This window comes from Typopeltis vanoorti, chromosome 14, assembly GCF_054136105.1.
Source record: "Typopeltis vanoorti isolate ZY-2024b chromosome 14, IOZ_Tvanoo_1.0, whole genome shotgun sequence".
In the NCBI taxonomy this organism is placed as follows: Eukaryota; Metazoa; Arthropoda; class Arachnida; order Uropygi; family Thelyphonidae; genus Typopeltis; species Typopeltis vanoorti.
The window spans coordinates 8,697,700-8,725,569 of NC_143562.1; the positions used below are offsets into that span (position 1 = coordinate 8,697,700).

At 37.7% G+C, this 27,870-nt stretch overlaps 1 protein-coding gene across 1 annotated transcript in view; it reads right to left on the reverse strand.

The window, feature by feature from the left end:
- The window catches only part of LOC150099173 (uncharacterized), a 31,398-nt gene extending 10,938 nt beyond the window's left edge, over positions 1 to 20,460 (reverse strand). Inside the window, exon 1 of the mRNA XM_090404199.1 lies at positions 20,140 to 20,460. The gene's annotated coding sequence lies outside the window, so the exon portion shown is untranslated. The remainder of the gene's footprint in view (positions 1 to 20,139) is intronic.
- Between the last annotated feature and the right edge of the window lie 7,410 nt (positions 20,461 to 27,870).

Consider the following 27,870-nt stretch of genomic DNA (forward strand, 5'->3'; position numbering starts at 1 on the left):
ATGTCTACACGTTTGGTGGACTTGGAGAAGGCATATGACCAAGTTCCTCGGGATAAGCTTTGGCAAGTAGTACAGGAGTATGGAGTGGATGGCCAACTATTAGCTACCATCAAGTTCCTGTATGAATGACCGGAGTTTTGTGTCAGGGTAAACAGCACATAGTCTGAACCTTTGAGTCTGCATTGGCCTCTGCCAAGGGTGTGTTCTGTCACCCCTCCTTTTCAAAATATTTATGGACTTGATTGATAGGCACAGCCGAGGCAGTGAGTGTGTCAGAATTGGAAGATGTAGCATTGGATGTCTGCTTTTTGCAGATGACCTCCAGCGGGCCCTGGATAGGTTTGTAGCTGTTTTGTGCAGAAGCTGGAATGAAAATTAGTGTGGCCAAAACTGAAACATTCGTGGTCTCAAGACAGCCATTACAGTGCACTTTACATGTGAGTGGAGTCCCACTGAGGCAGGCAGAGAAGTTTAAATACCTTGGGTCCATATTCACGAGTGATGGAAACTGGGACAAAGAGCAAGATACTCGGATTGGCTCAGCAAGCGCAATATTGCTGGAGCTTGGCCGTTCAGTAGTATTGAAGTGGGAGTTAAGTCGGAAGGCAAAGCTGGCAGTCTTCAATACAGTCTATGTCCCCATCCTCACCTATGGTCATGAGAATTGGGTAATGACCAAAAGAATGAGGACACAAATCCAAGTGGCTGAAATGAGGTGGTTTCTTCTAGGGGTTGCAAGGCTAACAAGACTCGACAGAGAAGCTCTGCAATTCGGGAAACTCTCAATACTCAACCGTTGCTTCTCCGTGTTGAGAGATCACAGTTACGTTGTATGGGCACCTGGTCAGAATGCCACAAGAGAGGCTCCCCAGCAGGCCCTCTTTGCAAAGCCAGAGGCCCACATGGAAGGGCAAGAACTCACTGGTAGATTATATCCAAAACCTTGTGTGGGCACATTTGGGAGTCCCACCAGAACACCTGAGCTTGGTGACAGAGGATCGTGACCATTGGAAGTTCCTCCTGCAGCTGCTGCCCCCACAACCCAATTAGGAAAGGTGGGCCTTGAAGATGAATGAATGAATAATAATATGGAAATTTTTTTTTCTATATGAAAATCTTTTTCATGAGCTGTAGAATAACTTTACTTTTATAAAAAGAATAATATAAACATGATGATGACAGAGGATATGGGTTAGACCAAAGATAGTTAATCTACAACATGGAATAATATAAAAATGGATGTTAAGGACAGAATAGAGATCATGTAGCATGATTTCTTTTTAACTAACCTGGTTATATGAATGTCAAGCACACTTTCAAAATCCACATCAAGTGAAAATTACTTTGAAACAAGGATGTCTAATTTTTTTATGATAATACAAAAGGTTCACAACAACTATATTTGCAAACTAAACAGAAGTTAAATATTTTATGCACAATAATATTTACTGTATGAATTCCTCTTGAATTCTTATGACAAATAAATGACAAAATTTTATGGTGCAGTTAAATTAATTAGCTGTAGCATATCAGGTTAAACTCATTTTCTTCGTTCCGTATCATGATATCTGTAGGTCAGTCATTGATACAAGCCTATTCTGCATTCCAATTTCTCTGACTTTGTATAACAAACTTATGTGGAGTTCAGGTAAATGCTTTGGTAAAATGCTGGAATGAGTTTTTAGACTCCATAGAGCAGGGGTTCCCAACCCTATGCCCATGGGCACCATGGCGCCAGTCGAAAAATTTGTGTGTGCCGCCGCTGTTCAACCGTGTGCCGTATAGTTTGAAATAATCACCCAACAATTCATGGCATGCTATATGACGCATGCGTTAATGATACATGGCGAGTATTAAACGCATACAATGTAAAGTAGACACGCATTCGAAGTTGTTCATTCCAGTTTAAGAACTGCAATATCATCATATTCTCCTAACTATGAAGCACTGGACGATGAAATGCAATGCCAAAGATCACACTAACTTACATATATATATTTTAATTTTTATATAATGTAAACTTTTAAATAATAAAACATTTGATTATAATTCTTTCACAAAATTTCAAGCAAATTTTGTGAAAGAATTCACAAAATTTGCATGAAAAAATAGATGGTGCCCGTCGCCTTATCGGTATTTTAGAATGTGCTGTAGGAAACAAAAATGGTTGGGAACCCCTGCCATAGAGGATTGGAAGCAATACTAATATTAAAATCCTTAAGTACTGTAGTATATCCATTCTGCTATAGAAACCAAGCTACTCTATTATAGAACATGAGCAGATTGTTAATGCAAGACATACTTTAAAGAAAGTCACACTGTCTCTACAGTAGATCACAGCACTATATACCACTACTGGCTGTAGGTCATAATCATTCTCTTTAATTCTCTGATGATCACTCTAATAATTAGTATACAATTAGTTGATTTAGCAATATTTTAATTCCTGTATATTAGAATTACCTTGCCATTGCTCCATAAATATAAATCCTGATCATTGCTGTGCACAAGTTGAAAAACACAATTACGGTGATTATCATTGAGCAGGGGTCTTCAACGCATGGCCCACAGAGCTCTCTGCTGTGGCCTGCTGGCCATTTTGAAAAAATAACTACTTAACATAAAATTGCAATTAAATAAAAAATAATTTCAATGAAGCCCACGGGGCACTAAGTAATACTGCGGAATTTAGAATTGTGAGATGCTTTCCAGATTCACAAGGTATGCTGTGGATTTGTAACTTTACATAAAATTATATAAAAAAATATTAAATTGACATGCTTCTTCAGCCATCTACCAGCACCAAGCGGTACTTAAGTACTAGTACTAATGTTGCAAGTAGATGGATGAAACAGCAGTTCGTTCGAGTGCACTGTTGTGCCTTCCAGATACATCTCGAAGGTTCTCGATACTTTGTTATTTTCATATAAATACAAGAGGATCTCATCCACAGTCAGTCAGTCATGAACTGTGTGATATTCATGTATAATCGTATGCAGGTTTGTTGTATCAGCAATAGCCTTTTGAGGTTTTATATTGCAAGACTTTTTTCATTAGTGTGACATATTCAGTGGATAATAACCGCTAGATGGCAAATTTGGTTCATTTTTGGGTTCACCTTTCATCACTATGGCTTCTACGAGTAAAAAAAGTAAATCAAGTAATTCTTGTCGGGTTTTTAATGAAAAGTGGACCGATTTGAACTTTTTTGTGCTGATCGACGATAAGCCAGTGTGTTTATTATGTCGTGAGTCAGTGTCAGTATCAAAAGAATACAATATAAATAGACACTATGAGACAAAGCGTGCATCCAATCTCAATCAAATTCAAGGGCACCTTCGTGTGGACAAAGTGAACCATCTCCAAATTGATTTAAAATGCCACCAGGGTACGTTTAAAAGGCAAAGGGAAGAGAGCAAAGCGTGCATCAAAGTAAGTTATGTAATAGGCTGAAAATATTACTAAAAAATCAAAGCCTTCTTGGACGGCGAGTTTGTGAAAGAGTGTCTCATCGCTGCTGTGGAAATTCTGTGCCCAAATAATAAGGAAGTGTTTAAAAAACTGAGTTTCTCTGGGGTAACTGTAGCACGACATGTCAAAGGACTTGCCAATGACATTGAAGGAACTTACCGAATTTACGTCATATTCACTTGTTATAGACGAGAGAACAGATGTGAAGGATACAACACAACTGGCTATCTTTGTCGGTAGCATTGATCAACAATTCAGTGTGACAGAAGAACTGCTAGCACTTGTACCTATGAAGGGAACGACGAAAGGAACTGATATTCTTGAAGCCACTAAGAAAACGCTCCAGCGTTTCGACCTCAGCTTAACCAACCTTAAGAGTTTGGTAACTGATGAATGATGTCCCCTGCTATGGTGGGAAAGAATGAAGGGCTTGTTGCATTGCTACGGAAAGAACCGGAACTAGAAGGAAAAGATTTCGCCCATTACCTCTGTTTAATCCACCAGGAGAATTTGTGCGCTAAAACTATTGGATTTGAAAATGTCATGAAAGTTAGTTATTGTGACTGCCATCAACATTATTAGGGCAAGTGGAGTGAATCATCATCAATTTCAAGAGTGCAAAGCAGATCATGGCGATGTGGTTTATTATAGTGATGTGTGTTGGTTGAGCAGAGGAAGGTTCTTAAAAGTCTTTGATTTAAGGAGCAAATTACAGCAGTTCATGCAAACCAAGCAGAAGCCGATTGCAGAATTTAACAATCTGAAGTGAATGGCAAACTTTGCCATTATGACCGACATCTCGTTGCATATGAGTGACCTAAATACGCAGCTACAATCCAAAGATCAACTGGTGCACACTCTGTTTGATCACATCAAGGCTTTTGTGGCTAAGCTCAAACTTTGGGAGGCACAACTCGCAAAAAAAGATTTAACTCATTTTCAGCTTCTTGCTGAGTCCAACTGTTCATCTCTTGATGAATATGATACAAAATTAGCCATGTTGCGAAGTGATTTCGAAGAGAGGTTTAGTGACTTTCGTAACCAACAGTCTTCTAAGTCTTCTTCGTAACCAACTGCCAAAATGTCAAGCTCAGTACAAATGGAGCTGCTTGAACTCCAAAACAACTGTTCTTTGAGAGAAAAATTAATCAATGTGCCCTTGCTTACATTTTACAAAGACTACATTTCTGAGAACGCATTCCCTAATCTTCACCGGCATGCTTTGAAGATGTGCGCTTTGTTAGGAAGCACATACTTATGTGAGCAGTTCTTCTCCAGAATGAAGCAAGTAAAGTCCAAGACAAGAACTCAGATTACGGACCAACATCTTGAGAATACTCTGTACATAGCAACTTCCAACATTGATGCCAACATCGACAAGCTGGTGAAGGAAAAGCATTGCCAAGTTTCCCATTGACACTGTAAAAAATGAATGTTTTCTGCATTAAATTATCTTTATTCAAGTGTTGATCGTAATTAGTTATCATGAACGGGATTCCTACCTACACTCTTAAAGCTGAGGTTGTTTATTTTTGTAGGGTGGGTTTTCTGTAAAGTATCAAAAGGTACAGTGTTCCTTGTGAATCTGGAAAGCATCTTACAATTCTAAATACCACAGTAGAGCTTAGTGGCCTGTGGGCTTCACTGAAACTTTTAATGTGGCCAGCACTGTGTGAAAGGTTAAAATGCCTGACCTAGAGTCTAGATGGCAAACCTATGGCACGAGTGCCAGAGGTGGCAAGTCCGAGAATTTTGCTGGCACGTCAATGATTTACAGGTGATATCCTTTTATACACTTATAAATTATTGAACTTTTTTTTAATTATTACAATATGTACAAGTTAAATTTTGTTTTACACAAGAGAGAGCAGCTATGAAAACGTGCATACGATTCGTGCGGAATTAACAGAAGATCACACGACCCAACGACAAAGGCATCCGACAATTGTTGAGTTGAAATGCTAATTCTCTTCAACCAAATTTCATAACATCTAAAACTGTCATAACATTCACTATATATTTTTTAATTTTAACATTCACGACGCGGTGTCGTTTATCGTTCCGATAGAACTTCTCATTACCGGCAGGCTCAACTCAGGTTTCAACCTGTGGTTGAATTTTATGGCTGCTTGTTCATTTAAGCTGGCAGGCAAACTCACACAATCATTATGTGACATGTTTTGATTCTTGGTTTTTAGAGTTTTTAGTTAGATACTGTGTTTTGGTGCAACATATGCTTTTGCCTGAGTCTATACAGAATAATTTCTGTGAGAGGGAACGTGTGATTCATTAGTTAGCACGGTTTTTACTCCAGCTGTCTCTAATTGCAAAATCTGTTGAGAAATATGTTACATAGACTACAAAAGCCTCTGTACCTTATTCAGGGATACAATAAAACTGGTTGTTTTTCTTGCATCTGCAGTATAATGGCTGTTCGGGAGGGCATGTGTTACCGCGGGGAGCAAATTACTATTGCATCTTCGTGAATGTTAATGTTTAAACATTTTTCATGTATGAGGTATATGCAAAACTTTTTAATGTCTTTTTTTGTAAAGTAAAATCAGGGGTGTGAGTTATATGCGAGGGCAAGTTATATTTGAGTAAATATGGTAAGCATCTCATTGACGAGTTGACATCCTTCTGCTGCTTCGCCTGCTCAGCTGACTTGCATGGTGAGTTACAATGCATATTTTTCTCACTACTGTTTTTTTTTTCTTTCAAACCAACATCATTAAAATAAATTTAATAATACGATAATGAATTTTACACTGAATAATATTATAATTAATTATTTATAAAATATTATATAAATATTTATAAATTTATTTATTTATATTTATTTATAATATTTATATATATAAATAAATTAATTAATTTTCTATTAATTTTTCCCCTATTAAAAACTACCCGGCATGTTAGCAACTTGATTTGTAAATTTTTGGCACATGCCGGCACATCAGTAACTCGATTTGTAAACTTTTGGCACATCAGCAACTTGATTTGTAGACTTTTGGCACATGCGCATAAAAAGTTTCGCCACCACAGCCCTAGAGCATTACTTCTTTGCCGAGACATCAAATAGTTTTAAGGCCCAACTCATCCATATATATGTTTTCATCCAGTTTGCTCCTCTTAACACCCAAAGAGCTAATATGTCTACCTAAAATGCATATTATATGGGAGTGATCACTCAATAACTCAGCCATTTCTAGTGCATCGAATACTTTCCTACTATCTGAATTCACTAAGGTTACTCTTTCATAGTTGTACTTCCTTTTTACTTACTATTTAACGTTCCTAAATATAGTTGTCACTTTATATGCCTACTTTTTTTTTAATACTGCTCTTGAGTGTAGTCATCACTGTTTTCATATTAACGGATAGAGATAAATTTCTTTTTATAATAGGCTTATTAGATTTATTTATTCATTTAACTCCCATGCAAATTATTCTTCATAAATTCTCTCATGTATCTTATGACTATTTTCCATGCATGCTGAATTTTCATAAATGCAGTTTCTGAGTTTATTATGATCATCTGCATTATAATTCCACACAGACCGAATAAAATATAAATTTCATTAACAACTGTATAAGCAAGGGTAATTTATATATGCACATAATTACAGGGATCCATTGAAGTCAATATAATCTTTGGATATTGTAGAAAATACTGATATGAGGCATATATTTTTGATTATTTTTTTTTTCTATATTCCTTTTTCTTGTATTATTCTGTCCAAGTGTATTATTTATGCACAGAAATTATGCTAAACATCCAAGCAATGAAACATTAGATAGGATCTGTTTTGTGCTTCCAGCAATAATAAAATGTTATTACAATAAAGTCAGTTGAAAACGTATTAAAAATCAAAATTTTAAATGTAAAAAAGAACTATTTCATAAGGAAAGGTATAAGTGGAACACAGCATATTTGGAGAGCCCTGGGTTCGAATTCTGTCTAAGATATAAAGAATTTTCATCAGGGCTTTTCAACTTATTGTGAGTTTGCCAGTGTTACAGAGGTGATAGAATTTTTCCTGCCTCAAACTCAGTTTATATCATTCCAAAAAAATGGACAAAACCAGCATAAATACAAATGCATGGCCTTATAGCCTGTGTTGCTTTGGCCATAAATCCAAAACAACCAACAAACATGGCATATTTTTGGCAAAAATTCTGATTAGTTCCTCTTTATGAGGCCTTGTCAACGCTTTGTCTGTTAATCAGTTGAAAGAAAGGTATGAAGGATTGTGTGACTGGATTTGGTCTCCTGCCGAAAAATTGTATTGATAGAAAAATCTGAAGAGAGAAAACCAGCCGCATGACATGCAGTGAATAACAAGAGAAAAAAGCTGGCTCGCCAATTAAAACGATGAAAGGATAGTACTAGCCAGTGTGTGCCTGACCACCTCATGTGAGCCAACTGTTAAAATGACAATGGCCATAAACTTCAGAGTGACAAACACTTCAATCCCCAATAACTAGTGGCATTTGGGCAATAAGCTTGTATATGATAACACTGAAAACAGAGCCAGGGATGAGTGAGTGCATTTTGGCACTATTTGTGCTTACTTCCCCATATGCAGAAGCTGTGTACAGATGGTACACATCTGCTACATATTAATATTTATGTACCGATTGTACACCAATATTAATTTTCAATAAGCATCTAATTAAGCAACTTTTCTTTAGGTAATCACATACTCATACTCAACTCCATTACACCTCCGACATGAATTCGTCACAACACTTAAGCATCAACACATGGATTTACCAAAGATTTCATATTTCTAGATATGCAGTGAACCTAATAAGGTTATTACACCAAGTAATGGCCAAGCAAAATTAAATTTTGAATGCATTTATTTTTATTTTTTTTTTAGGTTTTCGATCTCTGCTGATAATGGAATTTGTTTATACTTCTTTTATGGAGGGGGTGGGGAGATATAATTCTTACAAATAAGACTTTGCTGCATCATTTCTTTAATGAATTTATTAATTTATTTTTTTTAGTGAGCTAGTTGTTAAAAATTTACCAGCACAATCTTGGTACCAGCCCACTACACCAGACTAGATCAAATTTCTTGGAAATATCAAAACACATAGCACAAGTTTCTTCATACATTTCTTGGGAAAACGTCTGCAAGTGGATAATGTTGGCTAGGATATCTTCTGTAGATCTACAGTGTTCATAATCTTCAAGGTGATCACTAATTAACTCAGGGGGTCCAATAAGTGAAGAAGCTAATAACTTTTATTGTGTTTGCAAAGACTAAAGTGAGAATAAGCAATAGGCTGATGACAAACATTAATCCTCTTTTCTTGGAATGAGCTGAAAATAGGCTTTCCTCAATGCTGTGGAGTTGATGCCACTTGAGTATTAAATTTTGAATGCATTTATTTTTATTTTATTTTTGGCAGGTTTTGAACTGAATTGTGAACAAATATTTACTAGCAGCTGTTTGCATTTTTATAGACCTAAGAGAGAATCATGGAATGATTGTGGCCAATTCAACAGAAAAACAATGCTCATAAAAATAAAACCGAAATAATAAAAAAACATGATGGAAAGCAGAATACCTATTAGAAAGGATTAAAAGCAACCGTGTGAAGAAAAGTAATAATGAACAACAGACGGGGGGGGGGGATCTGAGAATCAAAATCAGATTGTCTAAAAATGTGGGTATTATCTGCATGTGTACCAGGAATGAAGATCAGCTGTTAAAATAATGGCTACGGAAGGTCTTCACATAATACTTCCTTCCCCAACTATTCTTTTAAACAATAAGCTGCAAAAATAACAAGTTTGTTAAATGAAGACAATGAATGGAGTGTACTATCAGGAACAAGCCAATGAAAAGAGTTGTATAGTTCGCCCACAGTTTGCAGATCTCTGCTTGGCATCTTGCCAAGAATAGTCGATTCATGCTGAAGGAGAGAAAGAAATGAAGGACGTACGAATTGGTCGCCAACACATGAAATCATGTGCTTTATAGGTAAAATTAGGAAGAGGGCGCTAGTGGGTCAAGCACTACAGACGTGTTTTGAAGAGCTCCTGATTCAGATAAGTTTTACTAGGAATAATTAAGTATATATGCGTAATTGTTTAAGTAAGAGCAGCTGTAAACGTTGTACGCTAAAGATATTATTAGTGTGGGGTTTTTTTTCTTGCTTAAACTAAATACGAAAACGTTAATATTAGACCTAGTAACCTGCAGAGAAAAAAAAAAAATGGCGGCGGCATTGTCATTCCATGATTTTAATTTCGATTTCAGTCGGTTCGTTAAGTGTGAAGTCTATTATATGTATTCCTTTGATTACATAAATGATTTGTGGATGTTTAGTGCGGATGGAAGAAGGGTGTGTGCGAAATGCGACCTGAACGAGGAATTGATGAATGCGAATATGAAGTTGATGACAGAAAGTGCTAGTACCGATTGTGTCGCGAGTGCACGTTTGAAAGAGAAGGATGGTGAGAAAGACAGGCAAAAAAATGTTAAAAAAATCAGGAAAAAAGAAAAAGAGCGATTTGACAACCGTAACGGATGTTAAAAGGGACGAAAGTGAGGCGGAAAGAAACGAAATTGAGAGAACGAATGAAAGTAGAAATGGCGTGATGCAGAAATCGCAAGTAAAAAAAATCGAAAGAATGAATGATAGCGAAAAAAGAATGACTGATGGCGAAAGTTGGACGCATGTTGGAACGAAAGTACTGAACCAAAGAAAGATGAATGACAGTAAAAGTGAGAAGAATGATAGCGAAAGTTGGACGCATGTTAGTCCGAAAGTACGGAAACAAAGAAAGATATGTGAGAGTGAAAGTGAGAAGAATGATAGTGAAAGTTGGACCGAAAGTACGGAAACAAAGAAGGATGAATGAGAGGAAAAGTGAGAAGAGGGGGTCGAGAGTTAGAAAGTTAGAAAGATTTAATGATAGAGTGAATGTGTCGCGAGGTTCGGAAGGTGAATTGGATTGGATGAAGCAAGAAATGAAATGGATGCGGAATGAAATTAAGAGAATTCAGGTCAAAACTATTAAAATAAATCATGATGGCATGAAAGAGTTAACAAAAAATGAGCGAGTGGCGTTGTATGGCGACTCCATTATTAAAGGTGTGCTAGAGGATAAAATGCACAAGGTATGTTTTCCAGGCGGTAAAATGAGTAGAGTGATTGACGCATTGAATATGAGGCGGGAATGAGCAAAAGAGTTAATTGTATTAATTGGTACAAATGATTTGAGAGAGAACAAAGAGCATGTCAAAATGAATGTCAGGAGACTGCTTCGAAAGATAAAGGAGAATAGTGTGACAGGAAGGGTGGTCAGTGTGTTGCCTAGGTATGATTGTGGTGAAATGAGATGGAGAGCAAGGATTATGAATGATATTCTGGCTGAAATGTGTGAGGAGATGGGAGTACAGTTTGTTAACGTGTGGAATGAGTTTGAGGGACGAAGTGAGCTGTATGGGAGCGATGGACTGCATTTGAGTGGTTATGGTGTGAGTCGTTTGGAGAGACTGCTGCTGGAAAGTGGAGAAGTGAATAGAGAGAATGAATCAGATCGAGAGGGGAGTGATGTGGAAGAGCAGGAAAGTAAGACAGGAGAGATTGAAGGAGTGGAAATGAATGGGGAAGTGAGTGGTATGAGTATAGAAAATGAGAGAATGGGTGTGCAAGAGGAGCAGGGAAATGGGGAGGCTCAGGGTGGACAGGGATACACAGCGTGAGAAAGGTGGATGCTCCAAGAGGAGGTGAGAGCATGTGTAGGGAGGAAAGAAATGGGATGACCAGGGATCAAGAGGAAACAGATAAAATTGAAAAGGGTTCTAAAATGAAGAAGCAGAAAGGGAAATGGCCCCAGTCCAGCATGGAGAGATCACATCGAGTGAGTGGTATCAGTGGAACTAGCTGTAGATCCAGAAATGAGTTGTTGTGTTTGTATACCAATGTTAGAAGTATAAGAAACAAGGCGGATGAAATGGTTGCACTAATTGCGTCTGTGCACCCAGAGATTGTCGGAATAAGTGAGACATGGTTAGATGAGGATGACATCCTGACAGGAATAGAGATGGAAAGGTATGATGTGTTTCGTGAGGATAGAAGGGATAAAAATGGAGGGGGAGTGCTATTGATGATAGAGAAAGAGTTATGTCCATACAAGGTAGAGATGCAAGAGGGAAATGGGGCCAGTGGTTTTGAGACAGTATAGTGTGAGATAGAGGTGAATAGAATCAAATACTTGGTGGGATGTTGTTATAGACCTGGTAATGTGGATGGTGGTGATAGTGAAATGTATAGTCAAATAAGCCAAGCAAATAAGAAAAGGGTGATCATTATGGGTGATTTTAATTATGGCAATATAGACTGGAATGAAGAGATAGCAACTGGAAGTAAAGAAAATGAGTTTCTTGAGTTTTTGAGGGATAACTACCTCAGACAGTATGTAACAGAGGGCACAAGAAGATTAAGGGTCTTGGATTTGGTCATCTCATCGGAGGATGTAATTATCAATGAGGTATCAAATCATCCACCAATTGGTGAAAGTGACCATGAGGTGATTACTTGGGTGGTTGCCAGCAGTGCAAGGACCCCTGTGAAAAAAGGGTATATGTGGAACTACAAGGGGGGTGATTATGAAGAGCTCAGGAGACAGCTTGCAGGTGTAGCATGGAATGAGGAGTTAGCTGGAAAAGAGATCAATGCAGCTTGGGGGATTTTCAAAAAATATTTAGTGGATGCAATGTCTAAATGTATACCACGGGTGAGAAGGTTAAATAAGGTAGGTGTGAGATGGATGAATTAAGAGATTAAGCATGCAATACAGAGAAAAAGGGCATTGTGGAGGCAGCATAAGAGAAGTGGAAGTAACCAATTTCATGAGGTCTACAAAGACCAGGCAAGGAGGGTGATTTGGTTGGTGAGAGTAGCTAAAGAGAGGTATGAACAGCAGTTAGCTAATGAAGCTAAAAAGAATCCTAGGGAGTTCTTTCGATATGTAGCCAGCAAATGAAAGAATGATTATGGAAGGATGACATTGATTGGAGGAAATGGTATAAAGACAGCTGTTGCAGAATGTGTGGTGGAGATACTTAATGAGCAGTTCATAAAGATCTTTCAATCTAGTTAATGTGACTTCATGGAGAGATTAAGAGCAGTTGATGATGGGGAGGAGAGACTGACTGTAAGTGAGCAAGAGGTGTTTGGGGAGTTGAGTAAACTAGATGTAAATAAGGCTGTGAGAATTGATAATATATCACCACGTATTCTGAAGGAATGTGCCAGAGAGTTGACACCTGCCTTGACATATTTTTTTAATACGAGTCTTGCACTTGGTCAAGGCCCTAAAGAGTGGAAGGAGGGCAAGATTGTGCCACTTCATAAAGGAGGTGATCGAACTCAAGCATCAAACTATAGGCCTATCTGTGTGTCAGGTGTTGTGGTTAAGTTGTTGGAGAAGCTTGTGAGAACTAGGATCCAGAGTTGGGTTGACAACAATGGTATAATCTTTGATGGACAGCATGGATTTGCTAAAGGGAGGTCGTGTTTTAGTAATCTACTTACTTATTACAATAAAGTGACTGCTTCCTTGGACAGAGGAGAAGGATACACAGTAATATACTTGGATTTCGCAAAAGCTTTTGGATAGAGTACCTCATGATAAGTTGACAGTCAAACTAAAGCAGATGGGGTTGGATATTAGATTAGTGCATTGGATTGGAGACTGGCTATCTGATAGGTATCAACAAGTTGTGTATGGGGGTGCAATATCCAGGAAAAGGAAAGTCACTAGTGGAGTGCCTCAGGGATCTGTTTTAGGGCCATTACTATTTAACTTGTATATTAATGATATTGGCGAAGATTTGGATGGAGATATTCAGTTGTTTGCAGATGATGCAAAGTTGGGACGAACCATAAAGAGTAGTGAAGATGTTGTGGCCTTGCAAGAAGACTTGAATAAATTGAGTGATTGGGCAAGCAAATGGGGATGTGAGTTCAATGTTGCAAAATGTAAGGTTTTAAAATTTGGAAAACAGAGATGGAATGCAGAATTTATGCTTGGTGAGAATATATTGTTGGAGGTAGAGGAAATAAGAGATCTGGGAGCGATAGTGGATAAGGATCTAAAATTTAGTGGACACATCGCCAAAATTGTGACAAAAACACAAAGACTTCTGAGAATGATGAGGAGGACACTGACGTGTAAAAGTAGGGAGATTCTTGTTCCATTGTATAAGGCTTTGATTAGGCCACACATGGACTATTGTGCCCAGATTTGATCACCTGGTTCTCAGAAGGATGAAGAGATGTTAGAAAGGGTCCAAAGGCAACTGACTAAGGTAGTTTCTGACCTCTGGAATGTCGAGTATGAGGAAAGATTGAAAAGCTGTAATTTGCAGAGTCTAGTGGAGAGAAGGAAGAGGGAAGATATGATAGAGACCTACAAGTTGGTAAGGGGTTGTTATAGGATCAATGGTGGAGAAGTTCTACAGAGAATAGTGGGAGATCAGGGGAGAACCAGAGGTCATCCCTGGAAACTGTATAAAGAGGGTGTGAGTAGGGGAGTGAGAGGCAGGTTTTTTTCGTGCAGAGTTGTGAATGATTGGAATGCCTTGCCTGAGAGTGTGGTGTCTGCAAGGAGTTTGAATGTGTTTAAGACCCGGTATGATGAGATGTGTGTGAGATAAAAGGACCTCCTAGATGAGTCTTTGACTCCATGAGGTCTTGTTTAATAATAATAATTGAATAATAATAATAATTTTCCAACTGTTATACAAGCAATATAGTTAACTGCAATGATCATAAAAGAGAAGTTAATTTTCTGACGAGTAATAATAAATAACTCATCCCACAATACGGACTGAATACTCTATTATCGGAATGGATTCTCCTCCTATTGACATGCGCAGAAGTGTCGAAGGGTCTCAAATCTGTGAGCGTACTATAAATGAGAGTATTTATGAAGAAAAATCATAGGTAAAAGTACATTGCCCAACAATCTAGTATTACAGGTCTCTGTACTCTTCAGAACTCTACAGAAGCCATTATGACATATATCACTGGTATTAGTTCTGGAGAACAAGACTACACGAGATTTGTGGTGTACTATTGCTGATGGCAGGAATGTTAATTTGTCTATATAGAAGTTGTTGAGCAAGAATGATTGCTGTTCAGTTTTAACTTTAGGGTTTATGCAGTGCATTATCTGACTGCAATGGTGGAAATACAGATAGGTGCATCTAATTGAATTTGCACCATCACAGTCAGATAATTATAATAATTATTATTATTATGTGACACCTCCAGGAAATCCAAAGACTCATCAAGGGAGAGCGTGCCAACAGCATCGAACGACTGAACTCCTTCCAACTACTAGCTGCACTCAAACTGGCTTAACTTTTTTTTGTTAGCCATTAGTAGCAGAGGCTCTACCAATCGACCAACCTTTGCTGGCATTATTATTATTATTATTTTCCAAGACCTCATGGAGTCAAAGACTCATCTGGGATGCCACTGTATTATCTGACTGTCACTTGTTCAAGAAGCAAGTTTTCTGCATTTAGCTCTTTCAAGGCCACATTTAGATTTGTTGATGGTTTGTGCACTTTGTTGCAGACTGTGAACGAAATTGCAGTCTTAGTGTGGAAACCATTTATGATAGGCCTAATTTTTTTCTCAGGCATCTTTACAGAATTGTTAGAAAATGAAGGTCAACATATGATTCCAAGATTTGGAAAGGGACAGCAGAACTAGGAGGGCTAGTACCACTGTAATGCAAAATGAAATGAAGGGTACGTGTTTTTTTTTTATTTATTCTTTTCCACTTTGCTCAAATATAATGTTCCAAGTTACTACAAGGTGATCTCTGTTAAATCTAGAAGGACTGAAGGATACAATGATTAACTGGAATTTTATTATGATCTCTTGATTAGTGGAACTGCAAGAAAAAGAAAGCCAGCTGGGAGCTGCAGATATATAGTCACTAAGGAACAAGTTATAAGATCAGACTGGAAAGATCACATGGCAGGAAATGGAATTTGTTATAACTACTGAGAGATAATTACCTGAGGCAGCATGAGATGAAGAGTACTTGGGATATGAAAGTGTCAGATGTCTGATCATTACAGGATCAGAAAAGCTATTCATAACTAGAGTGACCACATTTCCTCTGATTGTGGATACTGATCATTTCTTGGCTTCGGAGATTGCAAAATGTAGGATTTTCAGTCATAAAGGGGGTATATGTAGAACTACAGTATCAATGATTATGACAAGCTTAGTAGGAACATTGAAGCAGTTCCATGACACAAACACCCGGAATGGAAAGATGTCAGCAGTGCATGAAATACATAGATCAAGGTGTGCCTGGAAGAAGCAATATTACATTATATCTAAGGTCAAGAGGATTAATCAAGTAGGAGATAAATGGATGAGTAATGTTATTAAGCAGGAACTACATAGTTGAGCTAACCCAGTAATTCAAAATGGTTTAGTTACTAGGTTACCACTTTGCACAGGTACATCATCCAAGTGAGGTTATAGATTGGACAGGGGCTGGTGTGAAAGCAGATGTTGATGAATTCGTGTGTAGAGGCTTAAGTGCTGTGAGGACATCATGTTGGAGGCTTAATGGATTGTATACAGCACTCAGAAAGGATTAAAACAGAATTTAATACTTCCTATATTTCGTCTCAGTCACTGAGACATCTTCAGATTACAAAAAAACGAATCTAACATATATACAAATAACACACAATACTAAGCCCAACCACATGGGTGACACTGAAGTCCTATCTAAGTGAAGCACCCTCTAAGGGGCAGTTGTAGGTGGCCTGGAATGTAAAGTGGGACCTCTGGTGATAAGCATTTCCCAAATCTTAGGAAGCTTAATACAACCATATTGTTGAGATTTGGTTGATTCCTGAGAGCTGCTGCTGATTCTACAAATAACCTCTTTTTTTGAACATGCTGTGGTGGAGCATGGTGGTTTTTTCCCCATGAGATCCTGCGGGTCGTATCCAAGACATGGTCAGCCAGGCCTGACTGACCATAGTCGTGGCTGCAGATGTATGACTTATGTTCCTCCAGGTGGATAGTAGCTGATCTGCCTGTCTGTCCAAAGTACAAGATCAGCTCCCTCCTCTCTCTCTCTCTCTCAGTGCCTGGAGTCTATAAAGCACCCTGTTCCTGTAAACTGGTGTATTCTGGACAGACAGGCAGACCAGCTACTATCTGCCTGGAGGAACATAAGTCATGCATCTGCAACCACGACTATGTTGATGAATTGAAAGTATTTAGAAGATTGAAGAATCATCATAATATAAATACAGCAATGAGATTAGATAGGATATCAGTTTTCATTTTACAGGAATATGCATGGGAACTGGCAATACCCTTACTAGATTGCTTAACGTAAGTCTTACCCCTCTGGTGAATCCTGAGGAAGTGGAAAAATCATTCCTATATAAAGACAAGGCTGTATGACTGCAGTAGCAAATTACAGACCAAATGGTATCTAATGAATAACTAAAAGTACTGGAGTAGTTGGTTAAAGAGTGCATTTTGCAAGTGGATAAAAATATGGTACTCTACGAGAGATAGCATGGCTTTATCAAGGGTTGCTCATGCTTTAATAGGTTACTAATGTTTAATAATACAATGACAGCTAAGTTGGACAAAGGGAATGCCTACATGATGATACTGCTCGTTGCAAAGATGTTTGACAGAATAAATACCAAACTCTATTACACAAATTGGAAAAACAGAGATGAATCTGGAAGAATGAATATGAGGATGGCTGATGTAGGGATACCAAAAAGTAGCATATGCAGAAGTAAGAGCAGTATTATGAAGAAAGCAGGTGACTAGTGGTGTGCAGCAAAACTCTGTTTTTGAACCACTGCTGTTCAAATTACAGAAATGATATAAGAAATAATCTTACGGGACATATTCAGTTGTTTGCTGATTATGCAAAATTGGATTGGGTGTTATAGTTAATTAATACAACGTGTAACACTTGGAAGATGATTTAAATAGACTGTCAATATGGGCAAGATAATGGATGTCAGTTTAATATTGAAAAATGTGAAGTTATGTATGTAAAAGTAAAGTTATATATTTTGGGAAAAAGAGATTACAAGCTTTGTACCAAATTGATGGAACTGTACTCCAGGAAATCAACAAAGCTAGGAATGTGATGTTGGTGAGAGAGAGAGAGAGAGAAAGAGAGAGAGAGCGGAAATATAGAGAACATACTGCTATGATTGACAAAGCAGCTTACAATGCTTACATAGTTATTCAAGAGCACCCTAACAAGCAGAGGTAATGAATTTATTATTCATTGTTATACGGTCTTGATACATCAACATCACTGTGCTCAAGTCTGGTTACCTGGGTTTCTTGGGAATGTGGGAGTAGTGGAGTGAATTCAGAAGCAAGTGGCCTGTGGAATGCTATTTAAATTACTTAAAAGAGTTTTGTAGGACTAATGCAGGGGAAATGTTTCAGCACTTGGCTAGATGGGGCAGAACAACATGCGAGAGCTACACTTTTCACTCATAGCATAGTGAATGAATAGAAAGGGCTGCCAGTGTTCAGGAAGGGTAACAACAGGTAAGTGGTGAATGGGTCAACTGTGAGTGTCTTTGGCTCAATGGACGTACCAGTACAATAATAACAATGATGATAAATCAGAGTGGTTAAGAGGATGGCTGACTGACAGAGATATCAAAAAGTAGTGTACGGGGATGTGAGTATGCAAGATTTAAGGTAACCAGTGGTGTACCATAATGATCAGTGATTGGTCCACTTTGATTCAATCTGTACATTAATGATATTGGGAAGGATTCGACAAGCAACATACAGCTATTTGCTGATGATGACAGGTAGGGTAATCAGGAATGCAGAATGATTGGAATAGGCTGGAATTATGGGCATGGGAAAATTTGATGTTAGTAAAAGTAAAGTCATTAACTTCAGCATGATTAGATATCCAATGATGTATTATATTGTGGGATTATGTTAAAAACTGATGAAGCTAGGGATCTTGGAGTGTCAGCTCATAGCAAGTTGAAGTTCAAGCACCATGTAGCATAGATTGCAGATACAACTCAAACTGCAATTCTGAAACAAACGTTCACATATAAAGATAAGGATGTCATTTTGTCTCTTTACGAGGCCTTGATAAGACCTCTCTTAGAATACTGCGCACGGTCTGGTTTCCATTGTGATTCTGATATATTGGATGCAAAGGAAAGTGTCAAAAATGACATCAGGATTGTGGAATGTTGATTATGAAGACAGACTGAGAATCTGTATTCTGCAGACACTAGCAAACAGAAGAAAGAGGGTTGATGTGATTGAGAATTTCAAACTTCTGAAAGGTCACATAAGATTTCTATTGATAGAATTTTTCAATTTATGGAGGGTGGGAAAAGGACAAGTGGGCATCCTTGGAAGCTGAAAATGAATACCACTGAGAATGCAGTGAGGGCTAGATTTCTCTCTCATAGGGTGGTGTGTAGTTGGAATGGACTACCATTGGATGTTGTGAGTGCAAGCAGTGTGAATGAGAATAATTATGATAGCTGGTGCATGTAGTATGTGGCCTCCCTCAATGAGTCCGTAACACTCTGGAGGTCTCTCTTAATAATCATGATGATGATGGTGATTTCACTATTTGGATGTTATGATATTATTATTATTATTACATGATGCTAGAGCCAACGTAATAATAATAATATTATTATTATTACTTTGGCATCTACTCTACGAAGATGTAGAGTAGCTGCCAAACCGAGGGAAGCACCTACTCTACATCTCTCTGTCTCCACCAACTAGAGTGAATCTCATCATCTACACCAATGCCATCTATTGCCACCACCACTAGTATTTTCACAGACAATCACAAACATCCATGCCCATGGCAGGATTCGAACCTGCAGCCTTTTGGTTGGAGAGTGGATATGCTAACCACTCGGCTAGCCAGGCTGGTGTCAGGGATAATATATATAGATATGTATTGACGAGAATTGACTCCTTTGGAAAATTTCAAAATTGCATGAAACGAAAATCACAAGAGCGGCAAGCTTTTTTGACCGAAAGCTGGGCATTGTCCTGGCCCGACTACACCGTTGCCTCTCCCGCCATACCGTAACTCGCTAAACAAGACGCTGGCCGCGTGTGGTGACATAGCGTAAAAAGCAATATATATGGAGCCTCGGTAAACAAGCCACGTGTAGTCAGCCGCATATTCGCGCAAGTGACCGTATCGTAACCAGAGTCGTATACGAAGACCACGGCCGCTATCCTAGTCGCCGGCGGAGAGAGAGCCGAGCGCCCCGTGACGCCAATGTGATGTAACTTCTACTTCATTCCACTTCTGGTGACGTCACTTCCGGTAGCGAACGAAGACCAGGTACCCTCTCACGTATTAGTGCGTCCGCTGCGGTCACCGATAGGCTACCGTGTTAAAGAACCAGCCGTTGGAAGGGAAGGAGTCCGATTTTCGAAATGGATTAATCATCAAACCTAAAACGAGCGGGAATTTTTGTAAGTTGCGTCATTCTCCTCTCGAAATTCCAAAATTAATTGGAATTTCAAAATTCCAAAATTAATTGGAATTTCGAGAGGAGACACTCTTGTTCAAGCTTTGTCAACAATTCTTACCTATTTGCTCTCGACTGTATACTGATTCGTTTGCAAAAAGTCATGCGATCCGTAATCTTTTCATAATTCTGTACTGATTACAGAAAGGATCGACTGTAGAAGATGAAGACCTTCGTCTGCTGGAATATAAAATAGCGAATGGGAATAAAATTTCTTCAGTCCACCTGTAATTTATGAGTGAATACACAGACACACGCACATGTTGATTTAGTCAATTCACTTCACGACGTAAAATAACATTGATTACCTGGATCGTTAGAATGATAAAACTAAATGTATACTTTTATAATATCCATAGAGATGTTGATCATTATCAGTTCATCCTGGGCAACCCGGTGGGTAAGACTCACTTCAAACTTCTTCAAAGTTATGTTTCAGCGCCCCTATGAAATAGAATTCATATATTAAAATGAAATTAATTAAGATATTTTTATTTATGTAGTTAATAAATACAAGATACACGTATTTGTACATAAAAATTAGAGCATCTAAAAAATTTATCTTCAATTATCACAAAATAATTCAAACCTGCTCTGACGCAACACTCATGAAGCGGTACGTCAAAACAAAGCGGCTAATCTTTGTTGAGTTTACTGTTCATTTTCTATCGCCTCATTGTTTATGTTAAATCGTGCAATCTAAGTAGTAAAGTTTTACTTCATGAATAAGAGCATTGTATAAAATTTACTATTATTTGTCGTCTTGAATTGGTGTCCTTCTGATCAGGCGCCTTTGTGCGAGGCACAACCGCACGGTGCGGCTCTCTCTTCCAATACATCTCTCACGATCACGAGTAAAGATCATGTATATCTAGGGATCCCAGCATGGGCGATTCATGCATTGGCACTGTGGAACTGCAGCATCTCCAATTTTTCTCGATATATAAATATATTTATTAATTTATTTATATTTGTTTATAATATTTAATTTTATCATCAATAATCCTATACAATTCTCTTATTTTGTATAAAAAATAATAAAAATCCATCTTGTAGCACTTAGGAGGGCCAAGGACGCTAGCAGCACTGTGTTTACCACAGTGTCATATTGTTACGCGCGCAAGCATATGCACGTTATAATAAGATGCCAGCTATTAGCGTAATGTAGCACTGCCCGTCGCGCAATTCCACTGTTGTTTATATGCAGTTTGCGCCAGTAGTAGTGTTCGTAGTGCTTATCGTGTTTACTCCGTCTCTTTAAATATTTGGACATTACAAATAAAGGAGTTAATTGTAAATCCATTCCTTTAATTACAATTAAAGAAATGGATTTTATTTTTAAGTAATTTTGAATTATACTAAACTGTATAATTTTATCGATAATAAACAATATTTTTTCATGTTTAATTTTTTTTTAATTTTATACCATAATTTTGATATTTTATCCTAACACGTGTGCACTGTACTTACAGTGTAATATGTATATTTCGAAAGTTGCAGCATCCCCACGAATTCAAGCCACGACTGCCACTGGATCCCAGATACATTGGAAAAAAATACGGGACACTTATGACTGAGAGTGAAAGTTTAGTATGCACATCCATCACATATGCCAGTTTTACAAAATGATTCTAACTTTCCAAGTGTGTGCATGGTACGGTTTACTAAGTATAAGTAAACAAATAGTAAATCCAATTGTTAGGCTGCATATTTTCATTAAGCCATTTTAAGTTGCCTTCAAATGGTTTTTTACTTATTATTATAATAGATTGTTAATACAGTAATGCTATTCTCACCTGACAATATTCTGATTAATCAATCAGACTTGCTCACTCTTGCAATACTTTTCTGAAGAATGAATTTGGTAAAACGTCCGTAAAATACGGGACGTCTGGGATCCCTATGTATATCTCTCAAGATCAAGAGTCTTATAATATTGCATTTCCAAGTTTCACGTCACTGCATACACTATCACTACTATTAGAAAATCTGTATGGCAATCAGAATACTTATCGCCCAAGACAACATGACTTGTCTATTACTGCCTAAAGTTATTTACGTACATTTCATTATTAAAATTTATTTAAAATCTCCACCACTACCATCTCCGCACTATACCACCTCCACCTTCGTTGCTGTAGATGAGGCGATTCACTGCAATTGGTGGATTAAGTGTTGGAGACAGAGTTGTGGAGTAAGTACCCTCCCTCCATGAGTCTTTGGACTCTTTGGAGGTGTCAAGTAATAATAATAAGAATAATACTACTTAATATTAATACTAATCGTAGTACCCACATTATGTCAGACAGTAATATATCTTGCTAGGGTTAGGTACCAAGAGATGGCAGCACTTGTTTGCCAGCCTCTTCATCGGTGGCTGCTATAATTAGTAATAGACATGGGCCAGCTATCTCTGATTGGCTACCGGTGGAGATTGAACTGCCCACTCAGTCTCCAAAAGCTAGATAGGGTTAAAAGGCCTTGCCTACTCCCTATATGGGAATAAAAGGCGTTAGCTGATTTATTTATATTTTACTAATAGTATTAATATTAATACTACTACTACTAATAATAATAATATTCACAATGATTTATCCAGAGGTTATCAAGACATTCAAGATCGTAAGAAGAAGATATCGGATACAACTGCCTTCTTTTGTTTAGCTAACTAACTTCTGTATCATTCACAATATGGCGATGCATAAGCGACCCAAGCCGTTCTAAATTAAACTGAAATTGAGTTCTATTTGTCCTCAGAAGCTCAACATGTTACTAGCTGGATGGGTAAAGCATACATGCCTTTCGTATTCCATTTTTTCTGTAATGTTAAACTATGGGTGGGGTGTTATTGAGCGTCATGCTTGCCCTGTGATGAGTTTAGCTGTGTTCAGCTACACGTAGGATTGACTTGGGTCTTTTGTATTTACAGTATTTTGCTTCGTTGTAGTCAATAGCTTGTTTGATCAGTGGGTTTGGGTGATTGCTTATCTTGGTGAAAAACTTTTTTGCTAGATCATGGAGAAGGGAAGAAATCTAAGGAATGTTGACTTCTCTATGGATCTGGGAGTTTCTGAAAAACCATGGGTGTCCACAATAATCTGCAGACATTTGTTCTGGATTGTCTGCAATTTTAGAATATTTGTTTCAGGGGTATGGCTCCATTCAGGGGGAAGGAGAGGTGATGAACAGGCATATTACCATGATGTAGGTAAGTAATTTGGTTTGAATATCTAGTTTGCTTCTGTGGTTGATCATGGGGAAACGTTGAGCAATTACTTTGGATGTCTTCAAGTGTATGAGTTTGATACGTTTGCTGAATTGGAGTTTTTTATGTAGTTGCGCTCCGAGATATTTGACTTCTGTCTGCTATGGAATCGAAACTCCTAAGAGATGAATGTCCTCCTTGCAAAGTACTTTCTTTCTGGAAAATGGTATGGCAGAACTTTTTAAGGGTTTACTTGGATCTTCGTGTCTGCCAACAATTTCGCCATATATCAATATTACCTTGAAGTATTCTGATTGCAAGTTGGGGGCTGAGAGATCTTGCTAGTATTGCAGTGTCATCTGCATATAGTGCAGTGACAGTTGTTCTCAGATTTTGTGGGATCTCAGTTATATAGTTTGAGAATAGAAGCGAGGCCAGAAAGCGCCTTGAGGTACTCCTGCCAGGATTTTATGTCTGGTTGATACAATTCCCTTTATTTTAATTTGCATATATCCGTCTTTGAGATATACATACTTTTTTGTTAACTTTGTTGGTATGTTAAATTCTATAAGTTTATAAAGGGCCTGATGCCACACACCTTATCAAATGCCTTCGCAGCATGGATGAAAAACGCAGCTGTGTGACGATTCCAGTTAAAGCCTTTTGTGATATGCTCCACCAGTGGGTGTATTTGTTGCACAGTGCTGTGACCTTTCGGAATCTGAATTGCTCATGAGGGATAATTCCAAGTTTATCTGTTTCTTCTTGAAGCCTTGTGATAATAACTTTATCGGTAGCTTTTCCGAGGTTGGATAAAAGAGTGATAGGGCTGTAGCTTACAGGGAGTTGTGGGTTCTTTCCTGGCATCTTTAAAGGTATTTCTACAGTTTTCCAAGCTATGGGAAAATGTTGGAATCCAAAAATGGCATTAGTTCTTCTTGGAAGCAATTTTTTTATTCTGTTGGAGATGAACAACTAGGCCTGGAGTCTTGTTGTTCAGATGAGTTATGATGTTTATTATTTCTGCTGGAGTAGTGTGAGTGATAGGTTCAGGAATATCCTTATGCTGCCATAAAGCTTTCTTTACCTGACGGTGAATCTTGTAGATAAGGTTGATGCTTAGATTTACCTAAGATGGATTGCATTGTGTATCAAGGTTTTCGGTTAGAGCTTCTTCTTCTGCTTTTTCTTTGTTTGTATGAGCCTGTATGGGAGAATGAGTTGTTTTTTGGTACAGAGGGCTCTCAAGAATTTCCAGATGGAGTGGTCCTCTGGGGTGATAGTAGCTAATTTGGTTTCCTATTCATGATTGTGGTGTTTTGAAGAGCTTCACTGACTTGTCTATTTAAATTGTTCAATATTGTTTTGTCTTGTCAAGCTCTTGTATTGTGGAATCTCTTTCTAGCTTTGTTTTTTGCTCTGATTAGGTCCATGATTTCCTTAGGGATCCAACTGTTTGGGTGCAGGTCAGTGGTTTGCATGGGACACAGTTAATTAGGATGGCCAAGTGGGCGACGGAATAAAAGATCAAATAGGTCATTCTATTCTGTTGATCTATTACCAGGTAAAAATGAGTTAAAAGAACGGTATAAATGTAAAATTTGAAAAATCTCGCTTATAATTAACTTTATTTTTAATGTGTAGTTAGGTTATTTTATTTTTATTATTATTATTATTATTTCACACCTCCAGGGAGTCCAAAGACTCATCGAGAGAGGGCATCTACTCTACAACTCTGTCTCCACCACTCAACCAAATATCAATCCACCAACGCCATCTACCGGCGATTACCACTAGTATTTCCACAGACAATCACAAACGTCCATGCCCACGGCAGGATCCAAACCCGCAGCCTTTTAGCTGGAGTGATACGCTAACCACTCGGCCAGCCAGACTGCCGTTAGGTTAGGTTATTTGAAAAATCTCGCTTATAATTAAGTTTATTTTTATTGTGTGGTTAGGTTAGGTTAGTTTATTTGTAAAATATCGCTTATAATTCGCTAACCTTACCTAACTACGCAATAAAAATACTTATTTTTATTGTGTAGTTAGGTTAGGTTAGATTAGATTACTAGAAATTAAACTACATATTATGTTTGTTAATTACAAGATAACATTACTAAATGAATTTAAAAACAGGATTTTTGTTTTCTTTATTTTAATATTGTGCAATTATACCTTTTCATTTTTAAATCATTTTCGGAGCACTCTTTTTTTTTTAACCATCTCTTTCTTAAATGATTCTACAAATTTTGATATACGATATAAACGAAAATATATAATATAAATATTTAATAACTAGCTGACTCATTTTTTGTATAGGAAATTTCAAGATGACTTCTATATAATTCGTAATTCTACACAATAAAAATACTTAATTATAAGCGAGAATTTTCAAATTTTATGTTTATACCGTTCTTTTAACTCATTTCTCAAAAAATATTATTTAAATTTAAGATGCTATATTTCATCCCTTATTGTTTGGAAACCCCTCATCGTTTGGGCCCTTACATTTCCCCTAATGTTTCAGGGCACCTAGCTAAAGCCTTCTCTGCCTGTGCATAAATATGTCCCTGGAGAACTCCATCGACCCTGAAGACTCATCGCAGGAGGCCCTGATTATCCATATAATCTATAATAAGTCTCCCTGAATTAACAAAGCACACACAACTGGATTTGGCAACCCATTTCACTCATTCACAACTGCCAGGCAAGAATTTTAGTCTTCACATGCCTAAACACCACACGTTTATTCAACTTCCAAGGGTGACAATTTGTTCTGGCCTCTCTAACTAAGTGCTGAAATATTTCTCCTGCATCAATCCAATAAAATCCTTTAAGCAATTTAAATGTCTATCATATTCGCTCTTTTTCTCCTATCAAATAACTTTTGCAATCCACACAACCTCCATCTATCTTCATACCACTCACCATTTTGATCTCTCATCTGTGAATGAATCACCACTTTCACAAGCCCAAGAAAACCAGGACACAAGCCTTCATCACAGTAATCCAGATGTGAACATGTCAAATCCTTATGAAGAGGAATAACTTCCCTATCTCTACTTGTTAGCGTGTTCTTCAATAACCAAGAAATCTTAAGGACTAACTTAGCAATATAGCATCTAAACTTTAACTCTCTTCGCCACCACTCCAAAATCTCTAACCTCTTCTATTTTGTGGAGTATTGTGTCCTCAATAAGATACACAGCTTGTAATCTGTTTATTCCAAAATGCATAACTTTACATTCCTCCACATTGAACTGACACCAATTATGGTATATTTTCCCCATACTGACAAATTATTTAAATCGTCTTACAAGCTCCTCACATCGCCTTGATCAATTATTAATCTACCTAATTTCGCATCATCAGCAAACTGAATATTTCCTTTCAGGTTATTTCCTATATTATTTATGAACAAAATAAACATCAATGGTCACTGCACAGAACCTTGTGGCACAACACTATGCACCTATTTTAGCCTCGATTCTGCCCATCCATATATACCATATCATGACATCTATCAAGCAGCCATCCTCTTATCCAGTGTCATATCCCCCATTTGTTCTAATTTGCATAACGGAGTTCCATGCCATATTCTGTCAAATGCTTCTGCAAAATCATTATACTTTATCTAACTCAGCTGTTAGTCTATTATAAAGAAGTTAGTAAATTACTAAGGCATGATCAATCTTTCACAAAGCCATATTGACTGTAATCTTCTGTTCTTCCCTTTTCCATATAGCTCTAGTGGGCTGTTGCAAATTCATCCGTCCTTTGGGACTGGTTGAATGCCCACTCTAACAAAGAGCTCGTGACTAATTATTTTTGCAGAAGGTTTGTTGCTTGTCTGCTGCATTATACAACACAGCACAGTAATAAATGCACATTCATTACTGTATTCAGTGTGTTCACGGGGCTGGTCTGCATTCTTGGGTTACAAAAAAAAACGAGTATCCTGTGCAAAAACCCGACCGGCATATGAGACTAACTAACCAATCTTTCGTCGAAAAGAACCCAGATAAAGATTCCTCACGTCTCCGACGGGAATCGATTCCAGCACTTTCCGACCAAAGGGCTCTGTCTAGGCTATGGAGGCTTGGCGACCTTATAGTACCATATTTTTAACTACCCATTCTTGAATTCTCTATTTTTAGCAGCACGCCTGAGATACATATTGGTCTATAATTTGCTACTGCAGTATTTGAACCTCTTTTATGCAAGGAAATTATTTTGGCCTATTTTTACTCCAACGGAACTCGAATAGAGCGGAGTTAAGTTAAAGAACCTGGTGAAAGACATTTCCAGTTTTCTTGCACATACAAAACTCTTGCTGATATCTCAAATTATCCCTCAGCTGTATATACATACATTAAGATTCTGCAGTATTATTTTGACCTATTTTTACTCCAACAGAACTTGAATAGAGCGGAGATTAAGTTAAAGAACCTGGTGAAAGACATTTCCAGTTTTCTTGCACATACAAAACTCTTGCTGATATCTCAACTTATCCCTCAGCTGTATATACGTACATACATTAAGATTCTGCAGTATCCTAAGAACCTCTAATTCATCTGCTTGTGT